Source organism: Podarcis gaigeae (genome assembly GCF_964106915.1).
Source record: "Podarcis gaigeae genome assembly, chromosome: 4".
NCBI lineage: Eukaryota > Metazoa > Chordata > Lepidosauria > Squamata > Lacertidae > Podarcis > Podarcis gaigeae.
This window is the reverse complement of record NC_139677.1, coordinates 70,441,681-70,454,784: the sequence shown is the minus strand read 5'-3', so window position 1 is coordinate 70,454,784 and position 13,104 is coordinate 70,441,681. Positions and strand designations below refer to the sequence as shown.

General features: G+C 42.8%; 1 long non-coding RNA gene across 1 annotated transcript; it reads left to right on the top strand.

Moving 5' to 3' along the window:
* Positions 1 to 1,205: 1,205 nt before the first annotated feature.
* On the top strand, positions 1,206 to 12,898 carry LOC310843899. The gene is made up of 2 exons (XR_014563758.1): positions 1,206 to 1,331; positions 12,455 to 12,898. It is a non-coding gene; the product is annotated as an uncharacterized lncRNA (long non-coding RNA).
* The last annotated feature ends 206 nt before the right edge of the window (positions 12,899 to 13,104 follow it).

Sequence of the window (13,104 nt, the reverse complement as noted above, 5' to 3'; positions counted from 1 at the left end):
GGTCAGGGATGATGGGAGCTGTAGTCCCAAAACATCTGGAGGGCCGAGTTTGCCTATGCCTGCTCAAGAGGCAAATAGGCCTATTGTGGTGCACATAGCCTTGCTGTGGGAATGAGAGAAGGCTTCCTGTGGGAGCATGGAGCAGTCAAAGAAGGGAGTCTATGGGAAATGACATTGACCAGGGATATCTTTTCTTTATGTTTGGGTTTCTTAACTTTTTATTCTTCTTTTCCATCAAATGGTGCTCAGGGTGGTCAACAGCAATAATGCAATAAAATGCAATAACAGCAATTCTGGGAAGAGCAATCAGAGGAATTAATGCAGTTACACAAGTAAGGACGCAAGATAAAAAAGCAATGCTCACATATCTGAGTTAAATATTTTGCTGCCTTACATTAAAGCCCTTATTTAGAAATCGACCTAAAGCCCTTATTTAGAATTTGAAAGGGTCTGGCTGTGGATCCGGCAAATAACCTTATTGCTCATTTGGGCAGCCATAGAGTTTTCTAAGTATTCATAGAAGAAACATCATTTCAAAAGAGAAGAATTGAAAAGCCATTTTGAAGTGAAATGAGGTTGTATAAACAGATTGCTCCGCCATCCATTTTCCACTTACAAGCATCAAGGGGCTCTTGTTTGGCATCAATAGCCAGGCAAAATGAAACACAAGACGATGAAAGAATGGTGGCCACCCCTTGTCCACTGACAGAGAAAGCAGATGCCTTGCATGCCAACAACAGCTGATCGTGTACGATGCTGTAGAACAAAAGGAGCCCTTCTGAGGAATATTTCATTTTCATGGGTAAACCTGAATTCCAGTGTCACAGTATGGTTTATTAGATAAACCCTCAAAGCTTTTGAAATGCTCCAGTTTTGAGTTGGTCAAATATGCCCTTAAATTCAGGTTGGTCTGACGCAGTTGAAATAAATTGAAAAATTGTCCGGTAGCATCTTAGAGACCAACTCAGATTGTTCTGGGTATAAGCTTTTGTGTGCATGCACACTTCTTCAGATATGGAGAGGTACCTGGTATCTGAAAAAGTGCCCATGCACAGGAAAGCTTATACCCAGAACAATCTTAGTTGGTCTCTAAGGTGCTACTGGACATTTTTTTAATGCCCTTAAATGTTCACAGACCTTTACTAGAAATCAGAATTATTATCTGACTTTTGCATAATCTTTCATCCCGACGTTCTTGACAGGCACATGGAGTGTACTCCCTGCTATGCAAATCTTTGTGGGCTGCATCTGGAACTCAGTTCAGAGGAGAAAACAAGGTCTTATAGCCCAGCATTCTGACAGTGCTCAACAGGCAGCCAGATGACTTTGGGGTAAGTCATCAGAGGCCATGAAGGCAGCAACTCTTCATCTTGACTGTCCCCAAAACACGTAGTATTTGGCTCCTTCTCTCTGAGAGACACATCCCCCAGTGGGCATTGTGTTGGTTGTTAAACATTTATAGAAGTATTAGTACCTGGATTTGATTGTTTTCATGCTACTTCCCCATATACCGCCGCAATCATGTCTTTTAGATTGGATTAGATTGTTACATTGGAAGTCTGCAAGCAAGGACTGTGTTGTTTTTAATCTTGGTAAAGAGCCTTCAGAAATTTTCACGGCAATCATCATCAAGTATTTAGACTAAACTGCTTCTGAAGTTCCACTTAGGTATAACAGCTAATAAACATTGACAGATCTATCATCCAGGTGTATCCACAGGTTCCGGACTTATTACTAGAGTCTATTTTCAGCAACAGTCCTGTGCTTCAGTTATTAAACTGAATGCTAATGATAATACTGCAGACACCGTCTTTAAGAAGGCAAAAGGGATGCAAACAGCTGAGTCACTGAATATCTCCAACCAGAGCTCTGCTCAACATTCAGGGTTCCTTGTGGTGCTTGCTTTCAATCTGAGGTGAGAATTATATGACACTCAACAGTTTGGCTCACATTGTAATCTGAGCCACAGAAGAACTCCATCCTACTCACCACCAACTAATTTACTAATTTATTCACTCAACCCTTGACCCTTTCTTCACATGAGATGAGCCTGCAGACCCATCTAGTCTGGCATTCTGTTCCCAAAGTGGCCATATACAATATACCTGTGGGAAAGTGGCAAGCTGGACCCACGCACAAGAGCACTTTCCTTTCCAGAGGATTCTAGCAATTGCTATTCAGAAGCATTATTGCCTCTGACCATGGAGCCAGAGCACAGCCACTGTGGCTACAAGCCATTGAAAGCCTTGTCCTCCATGAATTTGTCCAGTCCTCTTCTAAAGCCACCCAAGTTGGTGGCCATCACTGCCTCATGGGAGCAAGTTCCATAGTTTAACAATGTGCTGTGTGTGAAGACGTACTTACTTTTATCCATGCAGGATCACCCAGAGCTCCACTTCACTATTAACCTTATGGAACTGCAGTGTCTGTGGTTGTGGAGAGCAAGCAAGTAAGCCTTTCCCTCCATCCCTGGCAGATAGGTCACCACTGAACTAACTCAGGTGGCAGGGAGAGAGGGAGGGACGCTGCCTCTGTTTCCATCTCAGCATCAACCATCCAGGAAAGGGAAAGGGAGAGAGTTCTTCTGGTGCTGCTACTGCTACTAGTGTTACAGACAAACAGCCAGGTAAGATGGTTTCAGAGGTGGGTGGTCAATGATAGCGATTAATAGGAGAATTTGAAGAAAGGATTCAGACCCTGTCATGGCATTCTTTCAATGGAGTGAAGCTTGAAAAGGGATTGTAACTAGACTGAGGGGGGGACGGACACCTAGTTATTTTCTGATGTTTAGAGTAGAGATGAGGAAGCTATGGCCTTCCAGATGTTTCTGGACTCCAACTCCTATCAGTCCCAGTAAGCATGGCTCACAATCAGGGATGATGGGAGTTGTATTCCAGAAACACCTGGAAAGCCAAAGATTCCTCATCCCTGCTTTAGGGGAAATAGTTCGGTTTATTTATTTAAATATGCTGAAAGCAACTCCCCAAAATGCTAATGAATACATCATTACAATAAGAGCCAAATACTAAATCATTTCAAGTACAGCAATCCAACCAATCACTCTGTTTGATTATCAGAACATCATAACATTTTAAAGCCATCATGAAATGAACTATTGATCATGAAAGCATATCATTGATCATATATTACATGGGATGGATTTCAGCACAGCAGTAAAACAATTGTTCCATCAGCACAAGCATTTCTACTTGCCAGGTAGAATGATCCACCTCTACCATGTGCTGTTCTGGGGGTTCTGCTGAGGAGATTTGGGCAGGATGCAGGAGGTGTGTGAGGGGAGAAGAGGGGCAAGTCCCATAGTACTAGCAGACTCATTGCACTGGCTTTTGCTAGCGCAACAACTTAGCTGATTCTGGCCCATAGCAATTAATAAATCTATACTATCAAGTGCATAAAGTATTTATAGAGGCCCTTAAAGTGTACACTTTCCATAGCAGCTTCATCATACAAAGTGCTTTAAAAAATCACCTCTTTATCAGTCCTGCATGTAGCCAGAAACAATTCTAAATAAAGGCCAGGACAGGTGGGCTGATCACTGCTTGCCATCATGCCAAGGCTGTGGAGCTATTTGGTGGCTCAGTTGGTTTTATATATTTATTATGAACATGCATGTCCTGCCTTTCTCCCTTTGTGGGACTGAAAGGGCCATATATGAGACTCCCAGGAGGTCTTCTATCCAGGCACCGAGAAGACCCAGCACCTATTTAGTTCCACCAAGGTGGCCGCCTCATGTGCTTTCAGGCCATACCTTTACGAATGGAAAAGAGCAATATCTTCTAGAAACATAGAAAATGTGTTCACATCACCCCAATGAGACCTAAGTTTCTCTGGAGACTGGAAATATTCTCTCCCCATAATGACTCTATTCACCAAGAAAAAAACAAACAAACTTTGGGTTAATAAAAAAGCACACTTGAATATCATGAACAATGACAACAGTTCTGTGCCCAGGCACAGTTCACTAGAGGGAGCACTAACACTATTTCCTTCTCGACGGCATCATCTTTTTACAGAAATGGTTGAATTGTAGGTTGATGTGTTTTCCATTTCTAAAATCTAAATGACAATAATAAATGGGCTGAGAAATCACCATAATATAATTGGGGGAAGCTGTCTCTTCAAAAGAAAATGGAAGTATTTTGATAAGTGTGGTTCTATTAAATAGATCCTGATTTGTATGCTGAGGGACCAACCTTTGTGAAGCTGACTGGTTGATGTTTCCCTTCATAGTTAATCAGGGACTGGATCAAAGTATGCTAAATGTTCCTTCCTGAAAGGGAAATCTCTCTCCCCAGCCTTTGGAAGGAGACACCCTACAGGTGAGGGGAAGGGCAGGTAATCAGTTTAGAGGTAGTTTGCAGCTTGAACTGGAAGGCAGAAAAAGAGAATGAGCAAGCTATGATTAGGCCAGAGATTAAACATCTCAAGAATGCGGAAGCTCTCTTAAGGAAGCCAATGTGAGAAGGAACAGAAGCTCTTCTACCTGCCACTAGGATTCTGCATGAGTAGTAGATGGCATTAGAAGGGCTGTGCTGCTCACTTGACCACCCTCTGACTGAGCTGCTGCTGCTGCAAACTGGGGTGTTGAAGGGAAAGGGGCGAGGTGGCTGCAAGGTTGGCACAGTGCAAAGACACCAGCAAAGCCAATCCAGTCTTCCAGCTGGCACATTTGCACCATGCTGAACTCACTGTACTATTCCATCAAGCTGTCCACTACTGCCTGATTAATTTCAGTAGGGCCAGTTTGCATATTTGCAAATAAAACAAATACTGCAAGTCTCCAGTGTTATCTCATCTAAAGGATACTAAACCTTTAAATATTACTACTGGATTTCTCACCACTTGAGGAAATGAAGAATGTGTGCTACTGGCCTTGGATAAATCCTAGCAACACTCCATAATGTATTTTTATTAGGTGAAGAGCACTCAGCAAAACACCATCTTCCTCCAGTGCATAGAAGCAAGAAGTTTAAGATATCTCCTGATGTACGATGACCATGACTCCTGTTCTACCAAGGATAGTCCTCATTTGCAGGGTTGTCAGAGAACAACCCTCTCCTGAAGAAGTCATCTGAAGTACTATCCTAGAACTATAGAAACATAAAGTTTGAAGGGACCCTGAGGGTCATCTAGTCCAACCCCTTGCAATGATGGAATCACAGTTAAAGAATCCCTGATATATGGCAATCCAAATACTGTTTATCCTCTCCAAATACTTTTTAAAAAATTTCCAGTGAAGGAGAGAGTACCACCTTCCTAGATAGTCGGTTTCACAGTCAGAAATTTCTTCCAAATGTTTAGTCAGAATCTTCTTTCTTGTAATTTGAATCCATTAGTCCATCTTTCATGTGACAGTGTTTCAGATATTTGAAGATGGCTATCATATCACCTCTTTTCCACACTAAACATACCCAGCTTCTTTCCTGCCCAAGTCCAGTGAGCAGGGGCCTCTAATTTGCACATCAACCTAGACAGCAGACTGAAGTCAGCCAGACTGAAGGCAAAGAAGTCAGCTGCTCAGAGTCCTCCCCACTTTGTTGAGATGTCTTCTATTTCTATTAAAGTTACAGGCACTATTTCTGAATGTGCTATAAATATGAATTAGCATATTAAAATTTAATGCTGACTGGCATCCTCCTCCTCACTGGTGGTGCCCCAACTGTGGAATTCTCTCCCATCTAAAATATGGATGGCTCCATCCCTTGTCACCTTTAGATGAAAGCCGAAGAAGGCATCTATTCATTTAGGTGTTTGATGGGCATTGGTGTCTGTTGTGATTGTGTTTTAACTTCCTGGTTGTAATACGAGCAGAAGCTGGTTGCTGGATGGGACTCTGTTGCTTACCAGATGGGAAGAAAGGAGACTGTGGGGAGGTTGGTGCGGTGCAAATGCACCATGGGGAGCACCAGATTGACTCCACCAATGTGTGTGTGTTTTATGCTCCCCGCTCTGATACTGCTTTGCATTGAAGGGCAGGTAGCAAATTTGTCAGGTCATCAGTTAAAATTAAGCAGTTTACACAATGAGTCTTTTACAAGCTGGTGACATATTTCCATCCCCAAGAGTCAACTTTTGTCCATATTTTCTTGTCCTGGAGTACCTAAGGCTGCTCCTTTTCTACGCACCTAATGAGTCCCTTGCAGGCTGCTGCTTTTGTGTTCTAGTGATTCAGTCGAAGTCACTTGTGGCATGAAATGCCACTCATCATTCATAGTGGGTGATATATTTCTCTCTGTATCTTTCTTCCTATATATACTAACAGCTCTTTTGTGTATATATATTTTCTCTGGCACTTGCAAGTGTACCAGTTTCTTTCAAAACAGACCACTCAATCATGAAGAACGATCTGTGTGGCACAGGAAGTACTACATTTCTTTCTCTTTCAGTTCTTCAGAAGGGCTGGGTACCAATTCCCCCCCCCCCATCAGCTCCACCAGGGAATATGCATTGTATAATGATATACAATGGCTCGCCAGAGCAGCGATGTCACGCTGGCCACGTGACCCAGAAGTGTCTCCGGACAGCGCTGGCCCCCGGCCTCTTGAGTGAGATGGGCGCACAACCCCAGAGTCTGTCAAGACTGGCCTGTACGGGCAGGGGTACCTTTACCTTTACCTTTAATGATATACAAATCAAATGAGTCTAGCCCCTTCTTTTGGGACAGCTGCTTGAAGATAAAGTAAACCAACCCTCTATGTAGAGATGGCCTTGGACTGGACAGATGAGGCCTAAGGGAAAGGGCTGGGAGGAGAGCTGAGGGCAACAGCAAGGTGAAAGGTCTGATGAAGAATCTAGAATGCCTAGGGATGGATGTGCATGATAATCGGAAAAGGAGCTCGTTGAGGTCCAACCAGGGTTCAATTAGAAGCATTGAGAAGAAGTAATGAGTAAGGAAACAAAAGCAAGGTAACTGGATAGCGTAATTATTGGAACTGGGGGAGGGACTGGGAGGGAAACCAGTCTAGTGTAGTGGTTAGAACATCTGAATAGCTTCTTCAGACATTGTCAGTGATCTTCAGATTACAGGCTTTCCTACCATTCATTGGTGCCCTTTAGTTGCAGGGTTTTGTAAAGAAGGATAGTAGGATCCTAATATGACTAAAATTAAGGGAAAGCAGAGGTTGGCCTTGCAGGTTTCATTAATGGTCTTCCTCACTTTACTCCCCACCCCCTGTAAATGCAAGTCTTGATGGTTGGGTGTCATGGTCACTGAACTTGCTCTCTGAACACATTGCAGGAGAATTTGTGCAATATTTTTCTAATTTTTCTTTTTTTACAGGACTTTTACAAAGATGCCCAGGGAAATATGAAATATTACTTTTACTGCCAGAGTGAAATATTCAATAGAAGCAACTACAGCATGAAACAAAGTGTTCTTCTGAATACTTTTGGGATATTTTTTTTTTAAAAAAGGAAAGAACCTGAGGTTGGAATTTTTATATACTTTTAGCGGTTAAAAGCAAGTCAATATAGTTTGCTAAAGGAACAGGAACAGGAGCAAACAGTCATGAATAAAGAGCATGACAGCAAGTAAGAAATCTTCTGTGACTTCTGAATTCACCTTTATAAATATTGTACATTGTGCCACATTCTCTGTAATCAAAATGGAACAAGTGTTTCCTTCCTCACCTCTCAAATATGTACAAAACTGAATAGACATGATCTGTCTGAATAGAATAGCTCTGAACTCTTTTGAGATGTTCATCTTCTGGGGTCAACCAGTATAGAAGAGTGGGAAGGCAAGGGTGACAGCTTTGTCTCTCATCATCTTTCCATCCCCCTCCATGAATTAAAGGGTGACTATCTGCAGCAGGGGGCCAGCTCTACTTGTGTTTGCTCTCTGTGCAATGTGAAAGCCTTGGAAATTAGGGTTCTATATAGTGATGGGCGGAGTCAACCAGGGGCCCACCAGTGAATAGAGCCTTGCTGGTGGACTGTGTATTGGCCGCGGCCACAGCAGTCTACCAGCAATGCATAAAATCCATCTGCACCTGACTCCCTCACTTTCATGCTCCTGTAATTGTGCATCATTAGCCTTTTATTGCATTCAAAGTCAAGGCTTTTGTTATAAAATTTAACCCTATTTTGCTTCCTAGGTTCCTTGTTTAACCATGGTTTCGCTTCCTTTATTGCCCAACCTTGCTATGGTGGCCAGGAAGGAATTTGCCTGCAGACAAACTGGTCTGTCTGGAGGTTTTGGTTTACACATAGCGAAACATCACATAGCGAAACATCACATCTGAAGAAGTGTGCATGCACACGAAAGCTCATACCAAGAACTGACTTAGTTGGTCTTTAAGGTGCTACTGGAAGGAATTTTTTTGTTTTAACTTTTGGTGGTTGAGGCACTGAGTGGAATCCTAGTCATTAAGCTTTTGAGTGAAGTGGTGCCTCATCAGTGAACCAGCAGTGTAGTCAGGGTACTCCTTAGAGGAATCTCAATGGAAGTCTCTGTCCAGAAGCCAAATGGGGGCCATAAAACTTCCAGTGACAGTCTTTGGAGGGCCACCTTGGTAGATTGGCATCACGGGGAGGCCCTAATCCTTGGCATCACCCTAAGTTTCAGCCCTCCAGCAGGAAGCTAGAACAGATATACACCAAATGCCTGAGCCAAAATTCTATCTACATCTGTAACCAATAAAGTTGTTGCCATTTTTAATCCAGCTCGGTGTCTGCCTGAATTTCTTTATCACACCTTAGCTATACCTGCTGCGCAGGGAAGGGTGACACTGCAAATAGTGATGTAACCCAGAGGATGAACACCAGAATAGGGCTAGCATCTTTCTGGTTTTTTTTTTATAAAGCCCCTGTTTTGTATATTATATATATTCCCTCTATTATGCTGTGCTTGATCTAAACATTGTTTGTTGGTTAAATATCATTATCTGCTCTTTTTGTTTGTTGATTTTTAGGGTTGGTTTACAGGATCTTGAAAGTTAGGGCTTGCAGCACTGCATAACAACATGCAGAAAGTCTCAGGACCAGAGGCAGCTGGTGGAGAGGAGTTGTGCTGCACACCTAACCCCTAGTCAACCATGTTGCTGTGCTTACTGGAAAGGAAAGTACGAGATGGCTAGGAGGTCAGTGCAGTGGAAGCCCAGAGGCGCAAGCCACTGATAGGTTCTGCTGCCATGTGTTCACTGTGCTGACCTCTCCCTCCTAATAAGCACAGTGGTGCAGCTGACGGGTGACTGTGTGCATGGTAATGTCCCTCTCTGCTCTGGCATCTTAAATCAAAACAATTGATATAGCACAGGGGTCTGCAACCCGCGGCTCTGGAGCCGCATGTGGCTCTTTTACACCTTTGCCGTGGCTCCGGGGCAGATACTAGCGAGGGGAGGAGGCACATTGTGCGCCCCGACACTCCCCACTGTGGCGGGCGCTGTACTGGCTGTGACGTTGCATGGGGGCGGTGCGTGCGTTAGTTATGCACCGTCCCGACGTCACCTTCCCGCCCGCCCGCTGTCACATCGCGGCTCCAGAGATATATTTGCTTTAAATGTCGCAATGGTTTTGCGTCTCCCAGTTTTTTTTCTTCGGAAACGGTTCCAAGTGGCTCTTTTTGTCTTAAAGGTTGCAGACCCCTGATATAGCAGGACTTGGAGGGGGGGGACCCTGGTGAGAATGATACCGCCTCTCCTGGTATGCCCCACAGAGGAACTTACGGTCTTCAAATAAAAACACCTTGAAGGTCCCAAGCCACAGAGAGGTTAGGCTGGCCTCAACTAGAGCCAGGGCTTTTTCGGCTGCGGCTCCAACCTGGTGGAACGCTCTGTCACAAGAGACAAGGGCCCTGCAGGACTTGACATCTTTCCGCAGGGCCTGCAAGACTGAGCTGTTCCACCTGGCCTTTGGTCAGGGCGCAGCCTGACTCCCTCCTTTGGCAATCTTTACAAGACTTTAGTTTATGGTTGCCATTAATTTTGATTTTAATTCATTTTTATAATGTTTTATAATGTTGTACTGTTTTAGTGTTGTTAGCCGCCCTGAGCCCGGCTTCGGCTGGGGAGGGCGGGATATAAATAAAATTTATTATTATTATTATTATTATTATTATTATTATTATTATTATTATTATCTGTGAAATATCCTTAGTCCACAGAACTACATCTCCCAAGCTTCCCTGGGGAGAGAAAATTAATACTATACTTCTTTCAGTCTTTAGTGTATATGTGGCCTAACTGAAAGAAGGTTCGATTCAGTGCATCCCTCATTCCCTCCTCCCAGTGACAAGCAAGTAATGGAAGGGCTTTGATTCGACAAAGAGGCACATAACAAAGGAGGAGATGCTATTAATCACTGGAGATTAAATAAATCCTAGAATTCTTACATGTGAATGGTTTAGCAGAAAAACATACACAGGTTTTTCATTAGCATTTGCTTTATTTATCACATTCCTGAAATAAAGCCTAACAGATGTGACTGTGTTTGCAGATCAGGCAGCACATATTAATGGGGAAAGAGACTTGATATTTAATTGAAGCATGTGGGACAACAGCAATGACACCTGACACCTGGGGATACCTGCCACAGTTTGGACTATGTGCTGCCACTGATTGTTTTCCTTTGACTTTGCTGATGATGATGATTTATCAGATATTTTTTCCAATATAAAGAGCAAACAAACCCACACGCATCAGTGTGCAGCTGAGCAATGGATTGAGTCCCCTTGAATTCAGAACTGTTTTTCCTCATAAGGCTTGCTTTCCAGACATTTGAATCCCTCAGTGCCAAGCTTTGGGTGAATTCAGACAGGAAGGGAAAACACACACACACACACACACACACACACACACACCAAACAACACGTGTGAGGCCTTTTCCAGCATTAATAGGGGGTAAGTGGATCCTGTGACTACACAGCTGAAGGAGGTCTTCAAGATTATAAGAGCACTCAGGTAAGTTCTGAGTGGTGTCATTTGTCCACAGAGCATTGTGAAAAGATGTTATATGAAGCTCCATACACTGAATTGAGCCATCTTGGAATGCAGGGAAGCTGCATTATATTAGATCAGGCTGTTTGTCCAACAGTCTGTTCTGACCAGCAATGTCTCTCCATCATCTTGGGGAAGCCCTACCACCTACGACCTATCATTTTAAGTGGAGATGCTAAGGACTGAAAATGGGACATTCTGCATGCAAATTATGGGCTCTGCCACTTAGCTAGGGTTCATCTGCATCCAACCCATCACCATATATTCTGGCAATGGTTGGTCACTGTGGGATACAGGATACTGGCCTTGGGAGGGACTTTGGCTAATACTGCAGAGCTTCTCTTATGTTTTTGGTACCCCTGCCCCCCTCCCCCCTTTGCGTCAGGGCTCGCTGTGGTGCAAAGAATTGGGCCACTGTCCAATATGGATGGCTTTGGGGTTGTTGCTCGTCTAATAATCAGAAGCCATATTTGGAAAACCGATGCTTTACTCCTTGCATTGACATATGTTGGGAAGCAAAAACAGGCAGGACTCTTGAGTGTTGTTCAACACTAGGTGCATGAAACCTGAAGACATAGTAGCTCCTCCCCCAGGGGATTAATATTGACACATTTCAGAGTAGTAGACCCAGGAGTTTCTGTGCTAGCCCCCTTGCAAGTTTTTGTTTTTCAAAATGTTTTCAAAAGTAAAAAGTAATAGCCATGATGGAATTCTAAGAGCCTAGGTAGGCAGGTATTTTTAAAATAGTAGACTCAAGCTTATTGCATCATCATGCTGCTAATGCTAACTTCTTTAGCATTTGTGTGTTGCCTGTGTGCACAATATACTGGATTGTGTATAAAATGTACTAGTCTTTTGGGGACAGAACTGTCAGCATTTAGAAGGGGGAAAAACTGTTGAAAGCTACTTAGAGCCTATAGGATAAAGGGATATAAAGTACCTCTATCTATCAATGAAGCTATCAGATAATTAATATTGCGGAGATTCTCATTAGTATTCTGCCATTCAAAGTACTGTAATATAAAAATTAATATAAATCAATATAAAGAAACAAATACAGTCTTCTGAAGCTGAAGGTTGAACAGTCCTTAGTGGGACTGCTCTAAATTAGTTGCAGCAGGTAGACAGCTACAGCTTTCAAAATCTGCGTCCTTCTGAAAATCCTGCAATGCTTGGTTCCATATCCCAGGCAAATGAAAACTCCCCCACTTCCCCTTTTTAAAAGTGACTTCAAGTATATTTATTGCTTGGAGGTGACCATTAATTTTGCATTGTGGAGCACGTTACATTTCTCCTGTGTGCACTATTGCTCTCAGATCATTTCCAGTTCCTTTGCACTCATTCCATTTGGTTTTGCTGTGGTCTGCATTCCGAAGATTAATAAAAAAATAGATTCTGCTACCTCTTCAGTCTGAGCCTTCCTTCTGAATTGATGACCTTGATGTATTAGTCAAAGCTCAAATATAAATACTTTTTTTTTTTTTTTTTTTTTTTTGCAGAATGGGACCTACATGGCATCCCTGGAGGTTCTTGTGATATATAATTTCTCCCTCCAACAAGGTGAAACTCATGCATATGAAAGAGGAATACAACAGTTCTCACCGTCTGGTATGGAGAACCATTTGGAGAGAGAAGACCCAAGGCAAATGTCAATCCTGATGGTAATTTCTGCTTAAGTTCTACAAGCAGAAAAACAATACAAGTGCCAAGATTGTCATTTATGTGACTTCTGAGGCTGGGATATGGAATGACTATGTGCATGGAAATGAGTGGTTGAGTTCTACTGTCTTGCATAGAGCAACTCAGCTCTGACTTGCTGAAAATTAATATTTCCATGACAGATGGTACATTGTTCCTCTATTTTCCAAAATTGGATTCAGCTCTATGCTAGAAATTCCTTCCATAGAGGGTGCCCATTGAACACTAAATATTACTCTGTTTCATTTTCTGTTTGTTTCTTTTTTTGCACTACACATACTGGGATCTTAAAAAGTACTCTGTTGTGCAGGAATGGCATTTGTTTTCTCATCACATAACGGGAGGCAATTGTTATGTTCTTAGGACTTAAAATGAAACCGGGGAATCGGCTTCAGAAACACAATAACCTGGAAACTTGGGTCCTACAGACCTTTCATTTTACATCTTCTCC